The following is a 16,018-nucleotide window of genomic DNA, read 5'->3' as shown; positions in this document are numbered from 1 at the left end:
TATAGAGTCAGAAACATCATGTAGTGATGAATAGTAGAAACATTACATTTTAATATGCAAATGTTTAAAATGGAATAAGAAAGTGTAAAGCAGGGTTCTTTATGGTGACATGACTAAACTGATTGTTGTGCTGTATGTTGGAGGTCAAAGGTGTCATAATAAAACATCCATCTTGCTTTCCAAAGCATTTAAAGGTTAAAGTGGGTAATTATCACAACCATAATTTACAACTACTTGGCAAAAGGAGTTGCTTTCAATGAACCATTCATTCATGATCTGCTGCTTCACACTGCAGGATTCTTCTTGACTAGGCTACAGAAAGTAATTAATAAATGATAGGATTATTCATGGTTCATTGTGCCAGATTGGGAAGCGCCATGATATAGACAATGTAGAATGCTAAACCGCTCCAATAAGTTTTGCATGGCTTTTTAACATTTTTCCGTGTCTCTTCTGCTGCAGACGATAGCTCCTACCTTGTATTTCTTTCAGAAAAAAATGGCCATGAATTTTAGTGAACCTTTTCTCTTTTCAAAAAGGTTTTTAAAAAGCTCAGAGCAATTATGTTAGTTCAATCTTGTATTTGTTATCTCTGTTCTAACCTATTTCCTCAAGGTTAAATGAAGATCTTAGAGATACATTTACAACCCATATAATAGAATCAATCAATATCTTCCAAGAATGCTTTGAAAAATAAATAAGTCTATGAAAAGATACTCTCAATCAACACGAATCACAACAATATAACAGGCTCTTTAACCCCTTCAAATAACACTGTCTCCCTCCCTCACCACGTTAATTCGTATCTGAAGTTGCATATATCTGATACTGGCTAATGTATTGTTTTTTTTAGTTACCCTTCTGTTATTCTGTCAGCCAAATAGATTACTTTTAATTGTGTTACAGAAGTGGTATTTTGATTTTCATGTTTATAATCTCTGGGTCTTTTTTATATTGTAACTCAAAAAATCCATGAGAAAAACCGAATAAGTCATTATTAGGGTTAGGAAATACAATTATGTATTGATACTCAAAGCCACAAACACAGGTCTTCATAGTGCATGCTTAGGGGCAGATTTCTCAAAGGGTGAAATTAGAGCTCCCCAAAGAACAATTCACCCAATCTCTATTTATCCATTTAATTCATGGGATTTTTATGTGTATTTATCAATGGGTCAAAGTTAGCATTAACCATTTGATAAATTTACTACTAAAAATCCCATAGGAATAAATAAAAAGTGAGTTAATTTTTTTAGGGGTGAGCTCTAATCTCATATTTTAATAAATCTGCCCCTGTATGTATGTATGCAGCCATGTCCTATTAGCCATGCTATTTCTCTTTCCCTATGTAAATTGCATTAAATAGATGTATTCTTTCCTGGGGTGTTCTTCTTCTTAAAGACGCCTAATTTATAACAGCATTGGGCTGATCTTTATTAATAGATCACATTTCAAAAGAACTTGCATTTAAATCAAATACTTTTTAAGCAGATATATATTTTACAACCTAAATTGTTTTTACTTAGTAAGGACTATTTTCTTGTTTTCTTTTTACATTTATCCTATGCATTTTTCAACAAGGGTAAAGTTCCGGCTCTATGGCTCGCTCTAAAGCTTAAAGGAAAAGGAAAGGTAAAAACTAAGTAAGGTTTATCAGAAATGTCTATGTAAATAAAACCATACACACTCATAAAAAAGCTGCACTGAGTCCTGTATCAAAAGAAACACAGGATTTTTTGTCTTCTTTTGTGTACACAAGTTCTTCCGTATCAGATTCCTGCTCTCATGAGTCTGTGCCCTAAAGGAAGCTATTTATTGAGCACGGAAGCTATTGAGACCAAGCTAAATGGCAGCTGCAATCTTTAGCAAATGCAGGGAGCTTCTAGGGCTGTTTACTCAGGTAATGCTTTCTGCAGAATAAATATAGCGTTCTAGGTGGCACTATTGTGGCTAATCTATTGGCAGTAAAATGCAAAAATGCCTTTCCTTCTCCTTTTAAAGACCTTTTTTATATTAGACTCCAAAGATGTATCATGCAGGGTTAAGTTTGTTTTGGGATTACAAATCCAATAATTTCACAGCTAAAATTATTCACTTTAAGTGAAAAACAGGGTATGCCAGATGGTGCTGATATATTTGTACATTCTCTTTGCTTTCGGTAGTGTACATTGAGGTATGAGTAGTATTACCGACACATCAGCTGCTCCTGTGTGCTTCCATTTGTTATAACAGTCTATCATCTTATCATCCCACAGTCCTCACGCTGCTACCAGGATATCTAAGAAGTAGAATATAAAAGTTGTTCTTTTGTTAAAAGCTGCTTCTGAAATAGTATTGATGGACTAAAATTACATTTTTCAACATCTGTAACAGATACTAAGGGGCTGATTTACTAACCCACGAATCCGACCCGAATTGGAAAAGTTCCGACTTGAAAACAAACATTTTGCGACTTTTTCGTATGTTTTGCGATTTTTTCGGATTCTGTACGAATTTTTCGGATCCAATACGATTTTTGCGTAAAAACGTGAGTTTTTCGTATCCATTACGAAAGTTGCGTAAAAAGTTGCGCATTTTGCGTAGCGTTAAAACTTACGCGAAAAGTTGCGCATTTTTCGCGTAAGTTTTAACGCTACGCAAAATGCGCAACTTTTTACGCAACTTTCGTAATGGATAGGAAAACTCGCGTTTTTACGCAAAAATCGTATTGGATCCGAAAAATTCGTAAAGAATCCGAAAAAATCGCAAGACATACGAAAAAATCGCAAAGTACCGATCATTACGAAAAAAACGCAATCGGACTCCATTCGACCCGTTCGTGGGTAAGTAAATCAGCCCCTAGGGGTATGCATGTCCTATTAATATTGCAAGAATTTGCTGGGGTAAAAAAAATGAAAGCAAGCCTTAGTAAGGAAACCACTGAGGAACATATAACACTGGATGTTTGAGCCAAAGCACAAAATCAGTGACACAGTTAAATATTGGTACTATTTTGATGTTGGGGTTAGACTGCAAACTTTATTTCACCAACTTCTCTCTCTCTCTCAATTAGCCAAACTATAAGGCTTAATTCCAAGTTGTCTTTACTGCCAGCACTTTCCCAAACATGGCAATTCTCCAGGCACAGTCTTCACTCTCACAGGACCCTTGGTTCTTACTCAGTCTCAGGCATAACTGGCCCCTCGGCTCTCTTAGGCCCTTTACACACACAAGGAAGAGCCAGACTGGCAACTCTGCTCTCTATTCTCATTCATCTTTTAGAGTCTGCCTCTTGGAGCATACCCCAGTGTCCCTACCTTGTTTCCCTCCACTAAAACAATGCTTTACAGACCATTTCATGCCTTGTATTGGTTCTATATATCTGTAATACTATTGTAAAAGCACTATTGTTGTACTAGTATGTAAAATGTATGCACTTTTCAAATATTTTATAGTAGTAAAAAATAATTACTTAACTTCCCTGTCTCTGTGCTTAAAAGTTTACATTGTGACTTTTACTGTAGTTTCAGTAAATGATCATGTAAAATGTCCCAAATCTTTGCCTTCTAATACAGAGTCTAATACAGAGTATACAGAGTTTAGGATGGGAGAATCTGAAGTTATTCTGTCAAAGGGGGGCTTGGGAATATATCCTATAGGTGCACGGGCAAAGGGAGTCCTGTAATTAATGGCAGGTCATGGCAGTTGTTAATTACAGGGCTTCCTTATTGACTGTGTGTGTTGTGTATCATGCACAAAGCAAGTGGGAATATAGAATGAGGTGGTCAGATAAATACAAGTTCTAGATTCTAGCACTTTTGAGCTACTGCATACTAAGGGGCACATTTACTAACCCACGAATCCGAATCCGAATTGGAAAAATTCCGATTGGAAAACGAACATTTTGCGACTTTTTCGTATTTTTTGCGATTTTTTCGGCACCTTTATGACTTTTCGGAAATTGTTGCGACTTTTCCGTTACCAATACAATTTGTGCAAAAAAACGCGAGTTTTCAGACTTAGCATGATTTTGGAAGCCTCTCATAGGACTCAATGGCACCCTGCAGCTCCAACCTGGCCCAAGAAAAGTCACCATACTGAAGCTTGAATGAATCCGAATCCTTCATACTCGGCGCGAAGGCTACGAAAAAGTTGCGACTTTTCGCGCAAGTAGTAACGCTACGAAAAAATCGCCAGATTTTGCGCAACATTCGGAATGGCAACGAAAAAGTCGCGACAATTTTCCGAAAAATCGCCAAATACCGATCATTACGAAAAAAACGCAATCGGACGCATTCGGCCCATTTGTGAGTAAGTAAATGTGCCCCCAAGTCTTATTTACAAATGCAGTACATAGTGGAAAGTGCAGTATTTGGATGTGAATTGCTATTTAACGCACAATGCAGTGCTTTTCCCAGACCTCTAGCCTAAAAGGCAGAAATCAACAATACGTGTTCTTATTAGAGCTTGCGTGGCCAAATTAGCACTTCTTATGCTGGTATTTTATTGCTGTCAGTATTATGGCATTCAGGCAATGTAAAAGAAAGTAGCCACCTTTAAAAATGCTTTTAATACTTTAATAAATGCTTTTCAATGCATGATCTAAGCAATTACATGTAAGGAGAAATTCACACCTTACATCATTTTTTACATCCCGTGGAATTTTTTTTACACAACTTTATAAAGTGTCTTTACTTACTATGTGCCAGAAGTAAAATGGGCTCTTCCGTCACCTGCAAAATAGAAAGAAAATGTTTAATAATGGAAAAAGTTCTATACACCAAACGTCTGCATCTCTGTTCCTTTCCCAGTGTGCAGTGGGGTTGAACAAAATAAATGTTGACATTCATGGTCAATAATTCCTTTGAGAAAGGTTCATATTCTTTCCCTTATGATTTATTTTCCATTGTAATAAAATCATTTAAATTTTTTCATAGCAAAGTTTCCATTTTTATAAGAATGATGTATAAGAAATGTATGTAAACATACTTACTATTCCAGATGAGAGTGGATACTTTCTATAAAGGAACCCATTTCTTACACTTGTTATAAATGCATCTAAGTGGCTTAAATTTATTAAGAATTCCATTCTATTACCCTACACTTCAGTATAATGTACATCTCACAAAGGTAATGTTTATTGTTGCAACATACATCACTGATATTGTGACATAATACAATCCACTTACACCTCTTTGGACTACACAATAAGCGATACAACAGTACAAATCAGCCAGCTAAAGACCAATGCACAATGAATTGAGGATGTGAGTTGTGGAATTCGTCTAGGAATTGTTACATTGATCATCACCAGCAGAGAGTTCTATATGCTTTCTACTTGCAGCTCAATGCATTGTTCAATTAAAACCCATTAAACATTTATTAACCTTTTTAATACATTTGCAATAACCTTTTAAGCAAAAACAAAACAGAAACACGTCCAAAGGGACATATTTAGAAACCCCTAGTAGATATGGACACAAGTTGTAATAAAATGTATGGTTTTATAAATATAAGGATCAAATCAACCATCCTCAACCGTTATATTATGAAATCATGTAACCATTATTGCTAGTTCTGGAGAGAGAATTATCCAATAATCATGTACAATATCTGTGTACAAATCTTAGATTTTAAAAACAATATTGCAGATGTGGGACCTGTTATGCAGAATGCTGCAGACCTGGGGTCTTCCAGATAATGGGTCTTTCTGTAATTCGGATCTCCATAATTTATGTACAAATAAATATTTAAACATTAAATAAACCCAACAGGATTGTTTTCCCTCCAATATGAATTCATTATATCTTAGCTGGGATCTCTTTATAACGTCTCATAGTCTGTTTTTATTTGGTCCTCCTAACTGGCACATAAACAAGATTTAGGGGCAGATTCATCAAAATGTGAGTTTAGAGCTTAATAATTTATTATTGGGTGAAAGTTAGAACTCAGAATTTAATAAATAGACTTCAAAAAATCCCATAGGAATGAACAGAGTTATGTATTAATCTCTAAACTCACATTTTTATAAATCTGCCTCTTAGAGACAATATAAAGCTTGCCTTGATGCCAATTTAAATAGTGTCCATCAGTTGCTGTGATTATGGATTTAGAAAGAATGAAGGAAACAATTTGATAAGTTTGATAACTTTGTTTAGTTTTTGTAAAGTTTATGTTGTTCAATTAACACAATAAAAAATAACATAGAGTACTGTTCCTAATTGAGTACTACTTACCTATTAAGAATATTTTTGACACAAACACCACAGAATTGTGGGGAGATGCATCAAAATTTATACAATCAGATACAATGGTGCTGAAAGTGTACACCTCCAAAAAAGGTGGTAGTTCCAGGGTTCAGACTGAGCCTGCGCAGCACGGATATGGCAAAAGAAACGATAATCTCCAGGGTTATGACATTGCCTATTTTTATTTGCTTTTTAATGAAATTAGAATGAATTGCCATTGCCTATAAAGGGGTAGTTCATCTTCACATTAATCTAGTATAATGTAGACAGGGATATTCTGCAATTGCAATATTTCTTTATTTTTTTTTTGCGGCTTTTGAAGTGTTCAGGTTTTTGTTTAGCTGCTTTTCAGGTTGGCTTTGCACCAGCAGTTTGATTGGTATGTTTGATTTACCCTAGCAACCAGGCAGTGGCTTGAATGAGAGAATGGAAAATGAACAGGAGAGAGCCTTACCCCAATTTGCAAACTGGAAAGAGGCAGAAGAAGAAGGCAAATAATTTAAGAACCAAAATACAAAAAATACATGAAAACCATGGATAATATTATGACATACTAAAAGTTAACTGTCTTCAGTTTAGTTTAGAACAGTTTGAATTTGTGCTATTGTGGATGTCAGATGAATGGGTTATAGACATTTATTTAAAAACTCTTCAGTTTTACAACTAAAAAAGTAGATATGGTGCCCATTATTTAACTCATGTTCAGTTGGGGGGGGGGTATAAAGTGCATGTGTCCCTTGACCCTAAAGAAGGTGCTGGCACTAAGGGGCACAAAATTCCCTGTGTCCCTTAGTGCACGTTCATGAAGCAATCATGTAGCTGAATATGTTACTGACCTCAGACACTATGATATATGGAAGATACAAATGAAAAAGAGTAAGCTAATGCTAGAAGGACAAAAATGATCAAAATTCAAATTTAAATAAACGAGTAATTTTACAAAACGTAAATGTTTGCTTACTTACATAGTAACATAGTAAGTTGGGTTGAAAAAAGACATACGTCCATCAAGTTCAACCATAATGCCTATATATAACCTGCCTAACTACTAGTTGATCCAGAGGAAGGCAAAAAACCCCATCTGAAGCCTCTCTAATTTGAAACAGAGGGGAAAAAATTCCTTCCTGACTCCAAGATGGCAATCGGACCAGTCCCTGGATCAACTTGTACTAAGAGCTATCTTCCATAACCCTGTATTCCCTCACTTGTACTGAGAGCTATCTCCCATAACCCTGTATTCCCTCACTTGTACTGAGAGCTATCTCCCATAACCCTGTATTCCCTCACTTGCTAAGAATCCATCCAGCCCCTTCTTAAAGTTATATAATGTATCAGCCAGCACGACTGATTCGGGGAGGGAATTCCAGAACCTCACAGCTCTCACTGTAAAAAATCCTTTCCGAATGTTTAAATGGAACCTCCCTTCTTCTAAACGGAGTGGGTGCCCTCATGTCCGTTGGAAGGACCTACTGGTAAATACTTACTGTATAAAAAAATGTAAATTTAAAAAGCTTAAACAAAACCATGAAATCAAATTTGTATTTTACTCATCATTTTCAATAGGTCTACAATAACAAAAAATTAATAAAAAATCTTAAAAAATAACTTAAAGTTTGCCTAGGACGACTCCCATTGACTTCTACATGAATGCTGTGACTTCTACATGGATGCTGCAAGTTTTTTTAAAAACATTTTGCGCTTAATACATATCCAACAGTCAAGTTTTGAAAACCCTAATTTGAATTTTTGTGTTTTTGTGCAAAAGGTTTGTGGCAAAAATTGAAATATAAATCAGCCACTTGGGGCAGATTTACTAAGCCTAACATTTCTCATTTTTTTTATTTTTAAAAATTGAATACATTCGTCACAGAGAAGTCATAAAAATTCAGATTTTTTTTACTTCAGGGAAGGGACGGGACATTGGATTCTACGAGATATTGGTACGTTTTGCACTAAAATCCAAATTGGAAAAAAAAAAAGTCAGACGGTTAGTAAATGGCCTCCTTGAAGTCAATTTTCTTTCTTTCTTTAGTTCACAACAAAACACAGCATACTCTTTGCAGCCTAGAACTGATACTTTAAAAAGCTTACACAAGTATTGTAAGGCTTGCAAAATTGTACTCCTTAGGGCACAACACAACAGGTTCTCTAATTAGGGGTGTATTTATTAATATTGGAGACAAAGATCACTGGTGATGTTGCCCATAGCAACCAATCATATCTTTGCTTTTCTGACTGTTCAAATCTAATTTCTGATTGGTTGCTGTGAGCAATATCACCGGTGAGCTTTGTCTCCAATGTTAATAAATATACCCATAAGACTATGGACAGAGAAATTCTAAAGCAACCGATATTAGACCACTGCAGCTCTTTCCCTGCCTAATACCTAACACCACCAGACATTACAAACTCATCTGTGTTTTTTTCTCTCACTTAAATGAATTGCTATACTAAACTTGAGATATATTCCAACTTCCAGAAATGTTGTTTGCTAAAGATCCTAATATTATCAGGAAAGTTTATTGTTACTGGGACACTCTGTGACCTACCTAATGCCTACTATTGCTGTTCGATGACTATTTGAAAGTTAATGAGTATTATTTTATTGCAGAATGCTTTTCTTAATATATTAGAGAGTTACACATATTTTAAAGCTAAATATCGTGTTCAACGTGCAGTTGAGCGCAACTAAGAAAAAATAGCACCAGTTTCCTTTATTCGAACAAAAAAAAATGTGACCACCAACATATTATAATTCAAAATATATGACCCATCTTATTTGTCACTATGCTCCTGGAAGGCTTAGAACTTAAAAACATGAAAGTATTCAGTGTCTATTAATAAGTAGAGATAAATGTTCTGCACAGCATGATAGTCAAATACCTTGCTGAGCTGGGGAAAATAATTACATTTGGAATTTTTGAACTAACAAATATATTGTGTATTACTTCAAAGGAATTACAGGAACAGTATAATCTGCCCATACTTTCTAAAGTACTGAAATGAAGTATACACACACACACATACATACACATACATGCAAGCACAAACACACACACTCTCAGAAAAAAATGAAACCTAATTAATTATTTTAAAAAAGAAGCACTAGGTTTAACTCCTGGGTGGCTAGCACAGCATGTTTTCCCGTTTGAGATCGAGATGTAGGAATGACCTTGCATCCTCGGTGCCTTAAACCTGCTGGGAGCTGGAGAGGATGCTCTTAACACAGAAGAGAAAATAATTTGTACCACTCGGGAAGCAATGGCTCACAGTGTCTGTGGAAAAAATAGATGTTCATAAAATGAAAAATTCTGTGAAATCTTTAGTGAAAAATTCCATTTTGATGATATTTGGAATATATTGGCTTACAATTAAATACATATACTTGTCCAAGCAGCATTTTAAATATTTCAATGTACATTGTATTAATTAAGACTTTGGTAACTGGTACATTGGTAATTAATTAAGACTTTGGTAAGAAAGCAAAAGTCCCACTTGGCTTGTACATAGGAATACATGTATATAGGAATACCATGAAGTCAATCATAGCTGTACCAAGCACAGATAGAGTAATCCTGGAAATAAAATCATGGCAAATTAATAATAGTAAGTACAGAGCAGGAATAAATAATTTATATTTTTTATATAGTGTATATGAGATCACATGAGAGAAACACTGAGGCTCAACTATTGCAAAAATGAAAATGTAATATAGGATTTGTCTCATGGAAACCTTCTATATATAATCAATTGAAAATTCTGTAAATTTTCGGAAATGATCAATCAGAATTTGATTTTGACAGGTGCTGTAGTTCTAACTCAGCTCAAATAACCAAACAAATAACTGACTTCTGCACAAATCCTGCATCTATAGAAACAAGATTTATGCCAAAAATTCTGAAAGATTGAGCTTGAATATCTCTTCTAAACAAAGGGTGCAGCCCACCCCAAAGGATGTATTAGACCTGTCAATCAAATCCTGACTCCACCTACTGCATGAAGAGAGAATGAAAAGAGACAGATTATGAGAGGGGTGAGTGAGGAGTAACTTTGTTATTTCAGAAGCAGGACAGACTTGGTAACTGATTTAATTTAGAAAGTTTCTCATTTCAGTCAGATAAAGCTTATATTACATTTTCATTTTCACAATAGATCCCCTTCAAGCATTAAAGATTTTCAAATATGCATGGTAACATGGCCTTTTTTATATTTTTATTTTGAAGAAGCATTATTCTTAAATAAATTTTACACCTAGGATCCTATTTATTACTGTGCAATACATTTAAAAGGATATACTTTTTTGCAATTATCACTTTACCTGTTATTTCCTATGGTAAAATTGCACATAGTCTACTATGCAACATCCATGTCCTAGATCAGAGATCCTCAAACTTTTATACCCATGAGCCACATTCGAAAAAAAAAAGTTTTGGAGACAGACTTGAAAAAGTTCCTGGAGATGCCAATAAGAGCTATAATTTGCTATTTGGTGGTCACTATGTGGACTAGCAGCCTACAGGAGGCTCTGTTTGCCAATTACATAGTTTTTTTTATGCAATCAAAACTTGCCTCTTTACCAGAAATTAAAAAATGAGCACCTGCTTTGAGACCGCTGGGAGCAACATCCAAAGGTATTACGATCAACATGTTGCTCACAAGCCACTGGTTGGGGATCACTATCCTAGATAGAAGAGAGGGATGTGCTGAAATATATTAGGCATGACATCATCAATAAGCACCAGAGTTGTGAATAGGACAAGAGATTTTTTTAATGATAAGTGATTGTAATCAAACTGTGAGTGCAATACTCTTACATTTTTCTAAATTTCTGAAAAATATGTTTAACTTTCAAACTATGTTTTTATGTTTTAGAACACAAATCGAAAGGTTGGCTGTCTAAGTGGATCAAGAACTAGCAATTGATTATGACAGTCTTTTTGTGACCTGTTATGCAGATTAACTATTGGGGGTTTCTACACTTGCACTTTAGCATCCCTGGTGTCTAGGGAAGTGAGACCTCTGGGGTCCTGCTTGTTAACCTATGGTCTTTCTCTGCTTGTGACTATTAAACACACTTGCACTAATACTATAAAGTTTACTAACTTTATTATTGAGGGTGTGGTATTGCAATATCAATATACTATACCCACTGCTCCTTCTAATAGCCATGGGAGCTAGAATTATTAATATTGGGTAGAGGATTATGTGGCAGGACTATGGACACACCATCTATTATACCATACTATTGTTGTGACGCACAACAGATATGCACTGATTTTAATATAAGTGCTGCACCCTTTATGTTGTACCCTTGAGTCTACAGTTCACCATGCGCTTAGAGAAAAAGCATTCCCTATGCCCATGAAATTTTTATTAAAAAACTATTCATTCAAGATTTATTAATCCCAGCTCTATGTCTATTGCTTGTTATGCCTAGGTAATGGCTCCATTACTATTTTTATTTGGGTTAAACCCTCTACTTTGGGGAGACCTCAGGAACATTTTTTTTAAAAAGAATCTTAGATTAATAATGAATCTCTATACTTAAAGGTAAAACTGCAGTTTTACTTGCAAAGGGCTCTTGAGGACAGTAGTAAACATTACTATTTCCCCTGTAGAAAGGAAATCATGACAATGCCTCCTAAGCTGGGTGAAAGCAAATATATCAACTCACTTGAGGTGAGGTGGCAAACCAACATGTCTTTACCTAATTTGGCTACTAAAGTTACGGCCAAAGTAGGCCAATCCAGTCAGACCCCAATAGTGACCTATGGAAAACCATCAGGAGAGGATTGCATTATCAGTCCTCACACGTGGAATTTCCAACCTGACAGATGATATCTGGTCAATTCCATCAGATAGAAATATATAGATTGTAAGCTTTTGGCAGTACTATATTCACGATGGGCAGGTTGGGGGAGGCACACAGACATCTGCCATATTCCCGCCTACTAAGGGATTTTTAGAATGGTATGAAGTGCTGGATGCAAGCCTGAATGAGCACTAATGGGTGAAGCCACCCGGAGCTACTAGTAGCAACTACTTGTCACGGCTACTAAAACAGACAATACTGATCTTTTACTGATAGTTGTCTCTATGTGTGATTCTCAGTATTGTCTATGGCAGGGTATTTTTTGGAGCTCAGTAGCTGTGAAAAAGTTGCTGCTACTAGTAGCTCAGTGTGTCTTCACCCTAATGGGTGCTACTTTGCACTTTAGTGCTCTACCACTTGCATTAATAAATTAAGCCCCTAATTACAGTAATAGACACTGCATTCAGAATAGTCAGCATAATTCTTAGTTGTTCAGCGTCCCTACTAAAATAACTATTTTCTCGGCATATTAACAAACCTTTAAATGGCTTTGTCTTTATTTTTGCAGCAAGAAACAACAATTCTACAACTTGGTTAAAGAACCCAGAAGCTCTTAGAAAAGCAATTACATCAATATCCTTTGTTTTAAGATGATTTAATTAATATTCTATATGAAATCTATGAAAATTCATAAAGCTATTATTCATTAATGATTCAACTAAGCATTTAAAAAAAATCTTTAAAAACCAAAATCAAATTTAGCATTTTCATACCGTGGTCTTAGTGACTGCAGTTCTCTTAAAAAGAGTGCTTTTCAGTTCAAAGGAGATTAAATTCTCAAGGTTTGAAAATGACTTCTCTATGAATGATGGGAAGAGAAACAGCTGATATTGCCTTGTGCTTGCTATGATGTTGATGTTGCCAAGGTAACCAAGAGGCCTAAAGAGGAGGTTACCAGTAGAATTAAACTGAAGCTTTCAATTAATTCACCATCGTGTTTTGTACCCTCTGTTGTTAATTGTAATAATAGGAATGCCCTTCTGTGTACATTCAGAGCACCTGCCTTATTAAAATAGTATGTGTTATTTACTTAAGTACACTCATCTGGCAGACAAATCTAGCAAGAAATAATGGAAAATGGATGACACTTATCCTTGCTGCTATTTAGTGACTTGTAACAAGAAGCTCACTGTTTTTGATGTTAGGTTTCATATATAATGAATTCAAAAATTAATCATTTAGCATGTTCGGACAAAGTTTCATTTGTATTATACTCCATTTTAAAATTAAATTGGTCATTATAGTATCTTTTGGACTATTGAGGCTTTACTCTTTTGTGAGCCTGAAGTTCAAGGAAAGCTAATATCACCAAAAAACTCATCTTTCTTCCTGTACCTTGCAGTATTTATTTAAATGTAATAGTTCTTTATGTTCAGTAAGTAAAGTGGAGCACATAAACAATACCATTAGTTTAAGTTATTAGTGCTGGTGAATAAGAAATCTGTTACACAGATTAATCCAGTAAATATTTGTTAATGGCGTATTGGGCATCAAATACTGACCAGGCCTCATTTTAGCAATGATAGTACATTTGGTCATAAAATGATTATGAGCACAATATACACACATACACATACTTAAAGAAGAAATCACCCCCCGTGATTATAATTGCTGAACTGATACCAGGGAGTACTCCTTTTGAAAAACTGCACTGGTCCAGGGTATTTCTGTGGGAGCTCATCTTTTGTGATCTTCTTCCTCTACTCTTTGCTATTGTGAAGGCCTGGGCAGGTGAAATCACTGTCTTTTTGCATCCAGGTTTGGATTTCACTCTACTGCACATGCACCTGCCCGAACCAGAAGGAAGACAAGATAGAAGAAGCTGAAGAAGATGGAGATGATGGGCTTCTACAGATATCCCCCGGGCCGATGCTGTTTTTAGAAAACAGCAAATTCCTAATATTACTTTAGATAAAAATATAAGCATTTATAGATTGAGCTGATGAGACTGGCATGCCATCTGCACAGACCTATATGTTGTGCCTAACAGCCAAAAGGCCCAGGTGTAGGGGCTTAACTTCTTAAGAGAGCAAAACCTTAATAATTTTGGATTTTGATATGGTAAAACAAATTAGTGCAGAGGTATTAAAGGTGTTGCTCCATGGAATCTATGGCAGCTTAAGACTCAAACTTAACAACAGTTTTCAGACTGTTTTCATACAGTACAATTTGCTGGCAAATGGACATTAGTTTTAAAAGGTATTCCATGGCAGTGTTCCCTTAACAGATGCTGCTGGAGTATAACTCTCCAGCATAATATTTAGGGGTTCAAGGCCCCCAGGCAACAGTCAGGGTTATGCTTTTGACTAATTCAAAAGTGTAAAGGCAATGTCTCTCATGCCAATAAAATAGCGATGTGTTGTCTTTATTTTTAAGCCTGGACAAATAAAAGAATGGGACCCAGATATATTTTATATGCCGTTTCTGTCAAAGAACTTAGGACAGTATAAGCACCTAGTCATTCTCCTCACCTGTACTGCCCCTCTTCCATATGAAAAGCAATCTGTGAACATAAGCCAGAGCTAATTACATACTTTATGCCAATATTAAAAAAATGAATAAAGAACTGTGGACAGGAAAAATGGGGAAATCTCTAGAGCTCTAATTGTCTTTTGTAAAGTTTAATATTTGATTATACTGTTTTTTTGTCTATCATATTTTATATTTTAACATTTTTATCATGTCCCCCATTCATATTTGCTCTAATTAAAGAAAAAACATACATTTTAAAAGGGGAGTTCTGTAAAGACTAAACAAATTACAGCTCATTTACATTCTGAAGGCAAATTGCTAGGCCCAACAATGGAAAAAATGTGCTCTTCAAATCATCATTCAGTGGTTTAATATGTGCTCTCTGCTGTACTTGTTCCATAAGTTTATATACACCTGTTTTATAGAATAAGGGGTAAGGTGCAGAGCACTCTGACACAAAGGGCCTTCACGTTTCACCTGCCTCAGTTTGCATAGTGCCTATAGGTGCTTGCTCTTGCGCCAGTTGAATTGCATAGAAATGGCATTATCGAAATTGTTTACCCAAACTTGAAAAATGTAAGATATTTGAGTTCTTTATTCGAGCGTGTTTTCCCTATTAATAAGCGACCATTCGATAAGCAAGTTTATTCGATTTAGAAAAACAGACTCAAATTCACAAACTTGAAAATTGATAAATACGCCCATAGGTTTTAGGGGTTTTATTTAGTGTCAAGTGCAGTACTCTGGAATTCAGGGAATGGATGCTGCATTTTAGGTAAAAACCCTGTGCAATGCGCCTATTGGGAAACAGTCTAGTTTGTCAGTTTACAATGAACTTACCCTGTTACCAATCAATTTTAAAGCAAATATTTGGATATATTCACAAACTGACCAGCATGCTCTTATTAAGTGTTTATTAAATGAATGATGTTATTGTATCCTACAATACTTTGATTTTGTGCTCAATTAATAAGGTTGTGCTTGTTAATTTATGACTTAATATATACAGTAAACATACAGTATGATTTTGTATTGCCTGAAATATTGTTCTTGATCATTCATTAGAGCAGCAGTGTTTATGAGGTTACAGGGAAAGGTACAATTCATGTGCCCTTACCTAATCCACTCATTGGGAATTACTTTTTTTTTTTATGTCTGTCACATGCACCATAGTTATCCTTGGTGCTAATGGAAAAAAAAGTAAAGCACTAAAGGATTAGGCTGTGTATAACAGCTATATCCTGCCAAGGTAGTTAATTAACAATAAGGGATTCCTTCCATATTCTCTTTGCTGGCCCCCCACCTTCCCTTTTGTCTCTCTTTCTCTTAACATTTGGAAAAAGGCAGTAGTAAAAGGTCACATGGCTGACCATTATGTATTGTTGCATTTAGTGCACTAGCCTGCTGTGACATGCTCCATTTTGCCGAACCTCATGTTGATTTGTAG

The 16,018-nt window shown here is 35.4% G+C and overlaps 1 long non-coding RNA gene across 1 annotated transcript; it reads right to left on the bottom strand.

Annotated features, from left to right (window-relative positions):
• Positions 1-1,944: 1,944 nt before the first annotated feature.
• Positions 1,945-12,899, bottom strand: LOC108645803. Its single transcript, XR_004221162.1, has 3 exons — positions 12,813-12,899; positions 4,679-4,712; positions 1,945-2,278 (listed from the first exon to the last, which is right to left on the bottom strand). It is a non-coding gene; the product is annotated as an uncharacterized LOC108645803 (long non-coding RNA).
• Between the last annotated feature and the right edge of the window lie 3,119 nt (positions 12,900-16,018).

Source organism: Xenopus tropicalis, chromosome 2 (genome assembly GCF_000004195.4).
Source record: "Xenopus tropicalis strain Nigerian chromosome 2, UCB_Xtro_10.0, whole genome shotgun sequence".
Lineage (NCBI taxonomy): Eukaryota > Metazoa > Chordata > Amphibia > Anura > Pipidae > Xenopus > Xenopus tropicalis.
Note: the sequence above shows the minus strand (reverse complement) of the source record. Positions and strands in the feature narration are given on the sequence as shown.